Below are 14,493 nucleotides of genomic sequence, written 5' to 3'. Positions count from 1 at the left end.
TCATTGTACCATCATATAGCATGTTAGATTCCCTCAGTATTACAAGTTAGGAGAAACATCAGCATGTTAGATCCTCAGTAACAGTAGGAGAACATCATGTAACATCATTGTAACATGTTTAGATTGTCAGTATATACAGTAGGGAACATCATTAACATCATTAACAATGTTAGATTGTCAGTATACAGTAAGAACATCATGGTAACATGTTTAGTATCCTCTAGTATACAGTAGGAAACATCATGTAACATCAATAGCATGCTAGATCCTCAGGTATGTTGGGATAATGGGAGCGAGAGAGAGAAATGAGAAAGAGAGAGAAAGAGAGAGGGATTATTGAAAGATGAGAGAGGATATTGAGAAGAACAGGGAGATTAGAGAAAGACTAGGGAGATTGAAAGAAGACAGGGAGATTGAGAGAAAGAGAGAGGATATTGAGAGAAAGAGAGAGGGATATTGAGAGAAAGAGACCGGGAGATTGAGGAAAGAGAGAGGGGTGAGAGAAAGAGGAGAGGATATTGAGAGAGGAGAGAGAGAGAGAGGGGATATTGAGAGAAAGAGAGGGATTTGAGAGAAAGGAGATTGAGAGAAAGAGAGAGGATATTGAGAGAAAAGAGAGAGGGATATTGAGAGAAAGAGAGAGGGAGATTGAGAGAAAAGAGAGAGGGATATGAAAGAGACAGGGAGATTGTGAGAAAGAGCAAGATGGGGATTGCAGCGAAAGAGACCAGGGAGATTGAGGAGAAAGAGAACAGGAGATTGAGAGAAAGAGACCGGGAGATGAGAGAAAGAGACCGGAGATTGAGAGCAAGGGACCTGACGATTGAGAGCAAGAGACCGGGAGAGTTGAAGAAGAGAGAGGGGGAATTGAGAGAAAGAGAGAGGGAGATTGAAAAGAGAGGAAAGAGAGGGAGGCGTCGTAGGGACTAGAAAAGAGGTAAGGCGAAAGACAGATGCCAAGGGTAAGAGGAATGAGTGAAAAGTGCCACAACCGGCTGATAATCGGAACGTTTGAAAATCCACATGGCAGAAGTCCAGCAGCAACACCTGCATCACTCCTGACATGTTGCCCATAAACATCAGAGGACTGGAAGAGAGCCAACCCAGAAAGGAACATGCCCAATGACCAATCCAGCCCATCTTCCTCTTCACCTTCCTGGTTCCTTTCTTTATACGTACCCTCCCCGCATAGTCCCTTTCACCTTCTTTACCTTCTCTCTTTCGTTGTCCTTTCTCCCATTCTCTGGTCCTTCCTCCCACTGGCCTCTCTCCCTCCGTTCCTCCCTCATTGCCTAATCTAACCCATTCCTTCATGAGAAGCCGCACCCACAATATGTACAGATCATGAACCAACCATTTTGAGGGATCAGAAATCAGGGTGTTTACTTTGTCACTCCACCTAATACACCCTCGCGCACTGTAGCTCTTCTGTGATGATGGGTGGGAACAGGCTGTCAAAGGGCACATGCACGCGTACAGGAAACAGCTGTATGACCACCACAGTTTCCATGGAGGAAATGATGCGGCACCGGGAGAAGTAAGGTCGGTGGAGGGAGGGGGGGGGGGGGGCATAAATTGTTTGGCGAGGTCTTGGTGGGGAAGGGACGTCCAATTTCAGAACGGCCACAGTACCGTCAAGCCAGCCTCTTCATAATGTCCCCATTAGGTTCAGACCGTGGGGGACAACAGGAAAAAAACCAATGGTCCCTAAATGTATACTAACGGCTGGAACAGATGAATGTTTAACAACCATGCTCAGACACCAACCACCAACCACCAACCACCAGGCACCATGCCACACACACACACACAAAAACACACATTGCAGCAACACACACACACACACACACCACACATATCACACTTAGCACACACAAACTGCCTATAAAAGGGGGCGGGGGCCAAACCAACAAAGGGCTCGGGTCCCAAAAAAAACAAAAACAGATTGCTGCTAAAAAGCGGGCAACACTCACACAGGCCTCACGTACAAACAATTTACGTGTTGTGTGTGCTTGTTGTACCGAGTAGTAGGTGAGGCAGGAAAGCTTAAAGCGGGTGCCTGTTGTGTTGAGCAAAAAATCAACAAGCTAAGATGACAGCTCTCCTTCGACAACGGGCACCACGGAAAATGAACAAACAACGACACTACTGTCAACAGTTCTCCGCCACTGGCGGCCCAGGCAGGCCGTGTCTGAAGTACACTTTTGGAGGACCGTTCGTTGCCACCTGGTGCCTGATTTGTTAGCTTATGAACAATAGTGAGGGTGTGGGTACTTCTCTGTAAACGCCGGATTGGTTTGACAGTATCATGATTCCTGAGGTGGCAAGTACATGGGTGTGAGTTTCTATCCTGCGTCACTGTAGCCCGGTAATGGTGGCATGGATGAAGGCTCCTACGCAAAGTCAAGCCTTACTCACATTAGACCAGCATCTCAACAGGTAGGAGTGCTGATCTAGAATAAGTCCATATAATATTATTCATTATTATCTTAAAAGGCTAAACTGATCCTAGATCAAGCACTCCTATTCTGAGATGCTTTGTGGATACATGCCCTGACCTGACTGCAACTAACAAGTCTGAAATCCCCATGGTGTGTGTGATTTGTGCGTGTGCGTGTGTGTGTGCGTGGTGGTTGTGTGTGCGTGCGTGCAAAGATCTCTTTGTTTTAATATGCAACATGTTCTTCCTGATCACGCTTTGCTAGACTTGTCACTTGTGATCTCTGTGGCTGAGCCTTGTGGGAGTCTGGGTACGGCGGGGGAAGTGAGAGGGAGGAGAGGGAGGACGGAGGGAATTACGTTAGCTATTGCTTCCCTCTCTCACTTTCTTTTGCTCTTTCGTCTCTCTTTTTTCTCTTTCTGTGTGAAGTAACACTTCACGTCCAGATTCAGTCACTTCCGTCCACCTGCAAAAATAGAACAGAACTTGACAGGAGGAATCTCTCTGCACAGAAAAAATACCCTGTTTTTACAATATTGTAGTCCAAAAATAGAGAGCGTGAACAAAAGTGAACGATGAAAATAGAAAATCCTCCTCCAGGTCATGCCCTCTCAGACACCCCATGAAGTCCATCACGCCTGCCCCTCTCTCAAACCTCCGGCTGGAACCCCCATGAAGTCCATCACGCTGCCCCCTCTCTCAAACCTCCGGCTGGAACACCCCATGAAGTCCATCACGCCTGCCCCCTCTCTCAAACCTCCGGCTGGAAACTCCCATGAAGTCCCATCACGCCTGCCCCTCTCTCAAACCTCTGGCTGGAACTCCCCATGAAGTCCATCACGCCTGGCCCCCTCTCTCAAACCTCCGGCTGAACTCCCCATGAAGTCACAGCCTGCCCCTCTCTCATCGCGGATCCCTAGTCATCAACGCTGCCCCCTCTCTCAAACCTCCGCTGGAACTCCCCATGAAGTCCATCAACGGGAGCGCATTGACCTCATTAGTACACCGACTTCTCTCCGGCTGGGAACTTCCCCATGAAAGTCCATCACGCCTCCCCCCTCTGCTACTCAAACCTCACGGCTGGAAACTCCCCATGGAAAGTCCATCACGCCTGCCCCTCTCCTAACTCCGCTCTCTCAAACCCCCGGCTGGAACTCGCCCCAATGAAGTCCCATCACCGCCTGCCCCTCTCTCAAACCGTGCCGGCTGGAAACAGTCTTCCCATGAAGCAATTCATATCCCATTCCAGCCTCGCGCCGTGATCCCCCTCTCTCAAACACTTCCAGGCTGGAAACTCGCCCATGAAGTCCATTCACGCCTGCCCCCTCTCTCAAACCTCCGGCTGAACTCCCCATGAAGTCCATCAGCCTGCCCTCTCAAACTCCGCGCTGAGCATCCTGCCTCTCAACTCGCTGAACCCCCATGAGTCCATCACGCCTGCCCCCTCTCTCAAACCTCCGGCTGGAACTCCCCCAGAGGGGTCAGTTAACTCCTTGACCATAAGTCCTGTCAATCACTCCCCACTTCTCTTCTATTCTCTCACCGCGTCACGCCCCCAGTGGTCGTCAGATATCCCAGTGGGGTGCTCTCGGCCCGGGCAGTGTTCTGAGCAAATAGCCCCCTCTTGACCGTATGACTCACCTGTTTGCATGCAGTCCCTTACCCCATGTCCCTCTCCCCTCCCTTCCTCCCACATCAGCCTGATTCCAACAGACACCGTTCTCCACAAGGGCTGTCTATAATAATCCGGGTCCCCAAACACCCCCAGCTCCTCCTCCCACCGCCCAGCAAGCCTCGCATGCAACCAGGGGTAGTAGAGGGTAGCATTGAGAGGCTGGTAGGAGACCGGGTCTGTCCTGTGTCTCCTATAGAGAGGAGAGTTATTTAGCCTTCCAGACTACTCATCATCTCTTCCTTCTGTTCTATATGAAAGCGTAGTAGCGAGGGTGGACAACCCAAAAACAATGGACTGTCCCGGTTTTAAGTGTGAGTGTGATAATGGAGCCTAATGGTCCAAAATGAGATAATCCCACGAGCAGGGAACTGGGAAGGTTTAAAAGAAAGTTATCTGACCGTGGAGAAAGGACAGAGGAGAGGTGTGAATCCCCCAGTTCTAGAGCTCTACTCTCACAGCTGGAGAGGAAGAAGGTAATGAGACCCTAGGGGTGGTAACCACTAACATCACTGCTGCTCTGTGGCCGAGCTCAGCACAGGGAGATATGTGCAAGCTGGAGTGGTCTTATCATTAGCCAATTAGCCTGGAAAACCTCCAGATTGTCCAGAAAACCAACATCGTAAAGGGCTCACATTGACCTCTGGTGGCTTTACCCAAACACCTAAGTCCATCCAAGCTTGGCTAGACTCCTAGATCCCCCCAGGGCTCTCCTCCTCACCCAACCCAGGAGGACTCAGAGCCCTGCTTAGCCCCTAGCTGACAGCTCATGTTTCAGGGTCAGGAGACACAGACATTCCATTATTAGTGAGATGAATAGGACCAGGGGGGTGACTGGAGGAACTGGATTGGAAGATAAGGTTTGAGCCAAACTTAAACCGTTCTCCGTCAGGTTCTGACCAACACGGCTGCCTGTATTTAAGGCCTTATTTCTCCTTCATAGACCTTTCCTCTGCTCCTTTGCGAGCAGTAATTGAAAACGGGGATCTTTCTGCATTGGCTTAATAGAGCTGTCCCTGCCTCGCCGCAAAGCGGGGTTAATCACTTTTTCCAGTTCCATTACCCCTAGAGATTGCCTGCAGATGAGTAAAGACCCATGCTGGACAGGGAGGGAGCTGGGCTCTGGGCTTTCTTTACTTACACTGTTCGTATCTCCCCTTGCAGCAGGCTGAATCATTTGCACCGCTTATTACGTACAGTACACAAGAAACTGTGTGTGTGTGGGCGCATACCTGGTGTGTGTGTTTGCGTACCTGTGTGTGGTTGTGGCGCCATACCTGTTTGTGTGTGTGTGTGTGTGTGTGTGGTGTGTGTGTGTGTGTGTGTGTGTGTGTGTGTGTGTGTGTGTGTTGTGTGTGTTATGTGTGTGTGTGTGCACGCATACCTGTGTGTGTGTGTGTGCTGCGTGCGGTGTGTGTGTGTGGTGTGTGTGTGTGGTGTGGTGCGTGCATGCGTACGTGTGTGTGTGTGTGTGGTGTGTGTGTGTGTGTGTGTGTGTGGTGTGTGTGTGTGTGTGTGGTGTGCGTGGGCGTGCGTGCGTGCGTGCGTGCGTTGCGTGCGTGCGTGCGTGCGTGTGTGCGTGCGTGCGCGCGCATACCTGTGTATGTGTGTGTGTGTGTGTGTGTGTTGGTCACGCATACCTGTGTGTGTGTGTGCGCGCGCGGTACCTCTGTGTGGTGTGTGTGTGTGTTGTGTGTGTGTGTGTGTGTGTGTGTGTGTGTGTGTGTGTGTGTGTTGTGTGTTGTGTGTGTGTGTGTGTGTGTGTGTGTGTGTGTGTGTTGTGTGGTTTGTGTTGTGTGTGTGTGTGTGTGTGCGCAAGTGTGTGTGTTGTGTGCGCAAGTGTGTGGGCGGTGTATCAGACCATCCTCTAATAAATGAGTATCCTTCCAGTTTTTGACTGGCAGTTGTCCACCACTCTTGGAAAAAATAGCAATTGTCAACTAATGTGCCACTCCAATGGCCCAGTTCATTGGAGTCAGAGTTCAGAGCACTCCAAGCCTGGCCCCATCAAGTGCCTCTCTGTCTGCACCGCATGTCAGCTGTCCAAACTGGCCTCTAATAAATGTCTGAAACTGTTTGAAAGGCAAATAGCGTAATCCAAGATACACACTTTTCAAGCAATTCTCTTAATAATGAAACGCCAGTAGGATATTTACCATCAATATTTAGTACATGGCCATGTTATGTTCCCGTTCACTCAGCTCAAGTGATAGTGAATACAGTACCTGTATCTAAGAATGAAGGGGGGAAATGTACGGCACATTGAATCAAAGTGAGCAGTAATCTGTTGTTTATACTTTCTTGTATTTTCAAAGCTTCCTCTCTAGGTGGTAATGAAGCCTTTATGAAGTAGAACTCTGAAATACACAACATTTTGTTACGCCCCCGTTTCCTTGAAGATAGCACTAAAACCATTCTGTTGTTTGATCATGCAGGCGAGCTATCCACACATTAATGGAATGGGTTTTGAAGCGGGGGCATTCCTTTAATATTTTTAATTGGTATGTTCCAGATGAATATCTCCCCGATTTAATATAGTGAACWTAATTGTTTGATGTGGCGCCCCCTGTCTCAAGCCTATTTATGCACGCAAACACAGGCTTTAATTTGGTTTATTTCATTTAATTTAATTTATTGTAATTACACTGTTAGTGTTCCGTTAGTGTTCCCCTCAGATCAAAACCAGTGTTCTCACTCTGATTATTAGTTTATCCGTGTCTGTAAAGCAATTGCAAGTGTCTCGCCGAGGATTACTTTAAATGGTCGGAATGTCCTAAGGTTTCAAATGTAATCAAAACGGGAATGAATTTGAAACCAACAAACACCTGTTGAGAGCAGAGAAATGATGGACGTCTGCACAGTCGCAGTCAGACTGTAGTTAATGGGTGTTAAGAAGCGCTGTAATAGATGGTAAAGTGGATTCATACAGTAGTTATATAAAATGAGTCTGTTGGAGCTACTCGTTTGTCACTACCTRCACCATAACAGACAGACATCAGACTGAAGAGCCCTGAGCCCCTCCTCTGTATTGGTGTGTAGTAAAAGCACTTTCTCCCATTGATTCAGACTATCGATCCCGGCTGGAGCATTTATCCCAAACACTCGCTCTCGCTCTCTCTCTTTCTCTCTCTTTCTCTCTCTCTTTCTCTCATCTGTTCTTTGACAAAACAATTACAACACTATTATTGCCTTCCTGCTTACCAACAGCTTACCTAGACAGCTTTACCCCTAAGCCATAAGACTGCTAAATAGCCAGACTGCTAAAAAGTCCATAATGGTTCCTGAACTAGCTGCACTGACTCTATCTTGCACTGACCCTATACACACCCACTAGACTATATATACACACCATATACACGCTCACTAGACTATATATACCAGTGTTTCCCAAACTTGTGGTTGGGGTCCCCTGAAATTGAAATGGGGTCCACTTAGAAAATCTGTAATTTTATCAAACAAATTACAAAATATTTCTTCAAATGAGTATAAAATACAACCTTTTACTGTCAACTAAGGACCTCTAATGCGCTTTCATGTCATTACTTTGATTTGGGAGGGCATAACAGACCCAAAACTGAGTGAATATGATCAAACAGCATTAATTAGGGAATATCATTTTTTTAATTGGGCTCCCCTGCGTTTTCTAGTGTCAATTTGGGGTTGTGTGCAGAAAAAGTTTGTGAACCCTTGATATATACACACCATAAACACACTCACTCACACACACTATATTAACAACCCCACAAAAAATCCATACACATTCACATCCTCTACATACGCGCACACACACACATAACACACACACGCAGACTGACACAACATAAAACACACATACATACATACACATTACACACACAGGCACACTTACAGACAAACACTTTTACACTCATCATTTGCTGCTGCTACTCTGTTCTTTATTTACTCTTATTATTATCTATCCTGATGCCTAGTCACTTTACTTCATGTACATGTCTACCTCAAATAACGTATTATTATCTATCCTGATGCTTAGTCACTTCACCCTGCCTTCATGTATCTACCTCAAATACCTCATACCTCTGTACATTGATCTGGTACTGGTACCCACTGTATATAGCTGGTACTCCCTGTATATAGCTCCACATTGATCTGGTACTGGTACTCCCTATATATAGCTCCACATTGACCTGGTACTGGTACTCCCTGTATATAGCTCCACATTAATCTGGTACTGGTACTCCCTGTATATAGCTCCACATTGATCTGGTACTGGTACTCCCTATATATACGTAGCTCCATTCTTGTGTATTTTATATTATTCCTTGTGTTACTATTTCATTTTGATTATTATTTTTAAACTCTGCATCATAGGGAAAGGCTCGTAAGCAAGAATGTCCTGGTAAAGTCTACACCAGTTGTATTCGGRGCATGTGACAAATAACATTTGATTTGATTTACAACCTAAGCAAAGCAGTCATTTCAGGCAAGTGCTCTCTCTGTCTCCAGTGGATGATAGGTTTTAGACAACTTTCAATTTAATTATTCAACTTCAAATTGTTTAATGTCGTCCTTCATCTTTCAATACATTTAAGTTCCTTCATTCTTGGATATGGCAGCACAGTTTACATTTTGCAATCCAACGTCGTTCTGAAATGGCTTCACTCTACATGCACCTCAAATACTGAGTGAGTGGTTTTAAACCACCATTTTTGGGAATGTTTTGGGAACCCCTTTTGGGAGGTTTTTAATCTGCAATGGGGATGGATGACAGTAGTACTTCAATTGGAGTGTCTCTCTTTCTTCCTTTATAAGAGGWTATTAAAACCTCTCAGGGATAGGCGTCTCGCTAGCGGGACAACTTCCGGTGAAACTGGAGGGCGCGCAATTCAAATAAATAATCATAAAAATGATGGATATTAAACGTTTAGGTACATWCAAGTGTCTTATATCGGTTGAACGCTTAAATTCTTGTTAATCTAACTGCACTGTCCGATTTACAGTAGCTATTACAGCGAAAGCATGCCATGCGATTGTTTGAGGAAGGCGCCCCACATCAAAATATTTTTCCACCGGCACAGGTTTCATAGATTCACAAATAGCGAATAAATATTCACTTATTTTTTGGAAATCTTCCTCTGATTTGCCATCCGAAGGGTCCCAGCTATAACATGTAGTGTCGTTTTGTTAGATAAAATCCTTCTTTATATCCCAAAAAGTCTGTTTAGTTGGCGCCATCGATTTGAGTAATCCATTCGTTCAACAAGCAGAGAAAGGAATCCGAAAATCTACTCCTAAACTTTGTTTCAACAAGTCAAAATATATTTATATTTATTCCTCAGATACCCTAAAACGTAATCAAACTATAATATTTCTTACGTAAAGAAGTATGTTCAATAGGAAACCGATTTTAGCAGGTGCGTCTTGTCTTCAGGGCGCTCGAAAACATTAATTTTCAATGTCCAATGTTCCTGTACTAAAACTGTTATTTCTTATTAGTGGAAGCCATAGGAGTTGAATCCTGGGAGCTAGAAAAGAGCATGCTCTCTTAAAAAAAGAAAATCTGGTTGGTTTTTCTTTGGATTTTCTCGTACCCTATCTATTGTGTTATATTCTCCTACATTATTTTAACATTTATACAAACTTCAAAGTGTTTTCTTTCCAATGGTACCAATTATATGCATATCCTGGCTTCAGGGCCTGAGCAACAGGCAGTTTACTTTGGGCACGTCATTCAGGTGGAAATTGAGAAAAAAGGGGCCTAGCCCTAACATTTAACTCTTCACTAAATGGACACAATTAAACATTAACTGGGTATTTAACTCATGGATTCTACACATAAGGTGCACTGTCATTGGATATTCCTCCCATTCTTTTTCATGTCCTTCACATGAAAGTAAACTTTTTGATTCCTCTCTCATGAAATTGACTGCAATACTCATCGCTCTGGCTTCCCTGGCTTCAGCTTTCCCTCTCATCTCCAATGGATTTAGAGCCCGGCTGATTTGGCAGCCTTGTAATTTCCTCAAACAGCACGGTCCAAAACACTCTGCCCGCTGAGAGTCCTGGCAAAAATTGGGAAACCTGCAGGAGAACAGGCTCGGAATGAAAGCAGCASTCTTTCCAAACCTAAACCTTGATGGTAGCTTAAAAAACATGTTTCTAGTAGTAATAATTCTACAGTATCTCTATATCTATCTTTCTCAAGCAATATACAGGGACAGAGAAAGAGGAAGAGATAAACAGCATTGCCAGTGTTGCACCTGGGAGAGGGCCGAGTGGGGGTTTTGGGCATGAAGGGAGGGAGCTGACCCAGTTAGAGTGAGTCGGGCTGGGTAGTGGGGAGGAGTTGGTCTGGTCTGTGGGCGCCGCCATCCAGGCGCAGGGTGTGATGGGGGCCCTGCTAAGCRATCTGGCCGTCCTGTAATTGGGTAGGGCTTTTACACCTGCATGGCACACCTCGAGAGGGATGAGCTTTTGAGATGGAAGAGGGGAAGTAGAAACTCAGACTTTCCGTGCTTCCTCAGGTGTGCTTAGAGGAAAARGACTGAAAGCGAAAAGCAGCTGGTCGTGTTTTAATCTGTCCACTATCCTGAATCCATTATCCTCCATCTTTGTTTGGCATGTTGATTTGAGAGATTTCCAGGKTTTGATGTCCTGATATTTTAGCTGGCCTTGTATCTGACAGACTAGGTACATTTGACGTGTTGCCTCASCAGTGGAACATACTGTAGTGGGCYTGCTGGTGCATGACTGTGAGAGGAAGTGCTCTCATTATAACAAAATTGACGCTATGTGTTAAAAGGGCATTTCTGAATTTTATCGGCATGCATCATTTAACATGCTCTCTGTGATGTATTATTTAGCTTTGGCTTGAAGTTGGTTTATAATAAAGGCAATTGAAAGGGCASGTATTGACTTACTGTTGAAATGGAGATCGCTATGGCGATGACAGCCCATGGAAAGGGGAAAAGGTCATAGAGGCAAATGAGCTGCCATCCAGCCAGAACAGAATGCTACTCCATGTTCAAGTCGGTCACCTGCCACGCAAGGGTCTTCAGCCTCTATACGAGACTTGTTCATACAAGTATACATAGAATATGAGACAGAATAACCCTAATATTCTGGGATGATCCTTGAAATGAGAAGRATCACTGTCTCTGTGGATGGTCTCCAACTCACAGTAGGCCTGAGAACATTCTCTCTCCAAGCATAATGCATTTGACAGTAATGTCACAATGATCCAAGGTGTTTTACACTTTATATACCTGCACATAGWGAACATTAAAATGGCTGCCTTAAGCTAGGCCCAAGTTAGTAAATCCTTTAAGCATTTGATGATKATTTGTTTATGAACGTCTTTCTATAATGCATCAGTGGTGATGCATTAATACAACAGTGATATCAACTCTTGTACTACATAGTGACCACATCATGTAGCCTATAGCCACTCATTCTCCAAGAGCCTGTTTATAGGCAAAGAGCCAATAGCATCCATCACTTGGTGCTTTGACCTTGAGAGAGAACAGAGGAACAAAATGATCTGATCACGTCTCTGATACTCGACATCAGCCGCTACGTCTCTTTCAGTYACTGGGCATATGAATACYAAATGCACTGAGAGCYAATAGATAAATTACTTGTTTCAYCTCTGTCACTTCAGTTTAGCATCTAGGCCTAGGTCCTTTGTGCTGAGGACAAAGTGGCTATATGGGTCATTCGCCTGGTAGGTGGGTCTGTACTCTTCACAGGGGCCCAAAAGGGGGGCGCCACCAAAGATCAGGGCGTGTCACAAAGATCTCCCTAATGTTCCAAAGTGTCGGATGTTCTCTTTAATGACAGCCCCGCCACCCTGATCGGGCCTCTAAGTGGATAGATTGTCTCTCTTGTTCCCACAATGCAAATGTGCTCCTAAATGTGGCTGTTTTCTGCTCAGGGTTTCTTGTAATTACAGCCCTTTGATGGAGCTCCTTTGTTCAGCCTATGACTCACTCACGCCTGTTAGGAGAGCGGGAAACTTTAGCAGGTGTGCATTAGGGCCCTTCGGATTGGAGTTTGACGTGGACGAACATGAAAACATTACGCCTGAAGCCTACAATACAATACATGCCCTCCATTCCCTTCCCACGGGATCAATCCTATCTGCTATAGAAGAGAAGATGCCTCCTCCCACATACCCTACTCTCTCCTGAGAGCGGCATTATATTCCGAAAGTCCTCTCCCTGCCTGCACTGAAGTGTCTCTGTCGTGGCCCGTCGTGCCTCTCCATGGCTCAGCCCCCACACTCACCTCGATGCTGCCTTTCAAAGGGAGACAAGYGAAGGCAGGGAGAACATGAAGGTGTAGGCGGAACTTTGAACTAGAGGGGAGATTCAAAGGGCTCACAGAAGCGCTCATTGCTGTGTTCATTCATAGAAATTAGCAAAGATTTCAGGGAGGGGTTTCACGCCAAGCTAGAACCTGCGTTAGAACACATCAATGCAATTGTATACCCTTTATAAAATAGCCTATACAGTTGAAGTCGGAAGTTTACATACACTTAGGTTGGAGTCATTAAAACTCGTTTTTCAACCACTCCACAAATTTCTTGTTAATTAACTAACTATAGTTTTGGCAAGTCGGTTAGGACATCTACTTTGTGCATGACACTAGTCATTTTTCCAACAATTGTTTACAGACAGATTATTTCACTTATAATTCACTGTATCACAATTCCAGTGGTTCAGAAGTTTACATACACTAAGTTGACTGTGCCTTTAAAATGGCTTTAGAAGCTTCTGATAGGCTAATTGACATCATTTGAGTCAATTGGAGGTGTACCTGTGGATGTATTTCAAGGCCTACCTTCAAACTCAGTGCCTCTTTGCTTGACATCATGGGAAAATCAAAAGAAATCAGCCACTGGGGAGGAGAGTGCTGATCCTCAACACGGGGGCCCCTCAGGGGTGCGTGCTCAGTCCCCTCCTGTACTCCCTGTTCACTCATCACTGCATTGCCAGGCACGACTCCAACACCATCATTAAGTTTGCTGATGACACAACAGTGGTAGGCCTGATCACCGACAACGAGGTCAGAGACCTGACCGTGTGYTGCAAGGACAACAACCTCTCCCTCAACGTGATCAAGACAAAGGAGATTATCGTGGACTACAGGAAAAGGAGGACCGAGCACGCCCCCATTCTCATCAACGGGCTGTAGTGGAGCAGGTTGAGAGCTTCAAATTCCTTGGCGTCCACATCCCCAACAAACTAACATGGTCCAAGCACACCAAGACAGTCGTGAAGAGGGCATGACAAAACCTATTCCCCCTCAGGAAACTGAAAAGATTTGTCATGGGTTCTCAGATCCTCAAAAGTTTTTGCAGCTGCACCATCGAGAGCATCCTGACTGGTTGCATTACTGCATGGTATGGCAACTGCTCGGCCTCTGACCGCAAGGCACTACAGAGGGTAGTGCGTATGGCGCAGTACATCTCCAGGGCCAAGCTTCCTGCCATCCAGGACCACGCTGCTCTTACTCTCTGTTATTATCTATGCATAGTCACTTTAATAACTCTACCTACATCATGTACATATTACTTTAATTACCTTGATACCGGTGCCCCCGCACATTGACTCTGCACCGGTACCCCCTGTATATAGCCCCGCTATTGTTATTTACTGCGGGTCTTTAAATAGTGTTTTTCTTCTTAGGTATTTTCTTAAAACTGCATTGTTGGTTAAGGGCTTGTAAGTAAGCATTTCACTGTTGTATTTGGCGCATGTGACAAATGCAATTTTTAATTTTTTTTATTTGTGTTCAACACCCCGAAGCATGTCTTTTTCAAACCTGCCAGGGTCATTTAATACGTGTTGACAACACAGCTGGAGAACCCAGTCCTCTCGTGCGTTCACAGCGTGTTCCCATACAACAGCAGGCAAACCCAAAGTGTGTGAACAACTCCACCTCATGCTAACAGGATTGTTAATGCCTGCAAAGTGAGTGAGCAACACCGCCTCATGCTAACAGGCTTGTCAATGCCTGCAAAGGAGTGAACACATCACCTCATGCTAACAGGCTTGTCAATGCCTGCAAAGTCAGTGAACAACACCGCCTCATGCTAACAGGTTGTCAATGCCTGCAAAGTGAGTGAACAAACCGCCTCATGCTAACGGCTTGTCAATGCCTGCAAAGTGAGTGAACAACATCGCCTCATGCTAACAGGCTTGTCAATGCCTGCAAAGTGAGTGAACACCATCGCCTCATGCTAACAGGCTTGTCAATGCCTGCAAAGTGAGTGAACAACACCGCCTCATGCTAACAGGCTTGTCAATGCCTGCAAAGTGAGTGAGCAACAGCTAACAATCTAATCCTGTGAATACGCTGCACTCTAAATTTGATTATATGTTTTCTCCCATAAACACAC

The 14,493-nt window shown here is 45.7% G+C and overlaps 1 protein-coding gene across 4 annotated transcripts in view; it reads left to right on the top strand.

Annotated features, from left to right (window-relative positions):
* LOC111982726 (synaptotagmin-1) overlaps positions 1-14,493 on the top strand; it is a 217,136-nt gene that overhangs the window by 145,035 nt on the left and 57,608 nt on the right. The window lies entirely within an intron of this gene.

Source organism: Salvelinus sp. IW2-2015, linkage group LG3 (genome assembly GCF_002910315.2).
Source record: "Salvelinus sp. IW2-2015 linkage group LG3, ASM291031v2, whole genome shotgun sequence".
Lineage (NCBI taxonomy): Eukaryota > Metazoa > Chordata > Actinopteri > Salmoniformes > Salmonidae > Salvelinus > Salvelinus sp. IW2-2015.
Note: the sequence above shows the minus strand (reverse complement) of the source record. Positions and strands in the feature narration are given on the sequence as shown.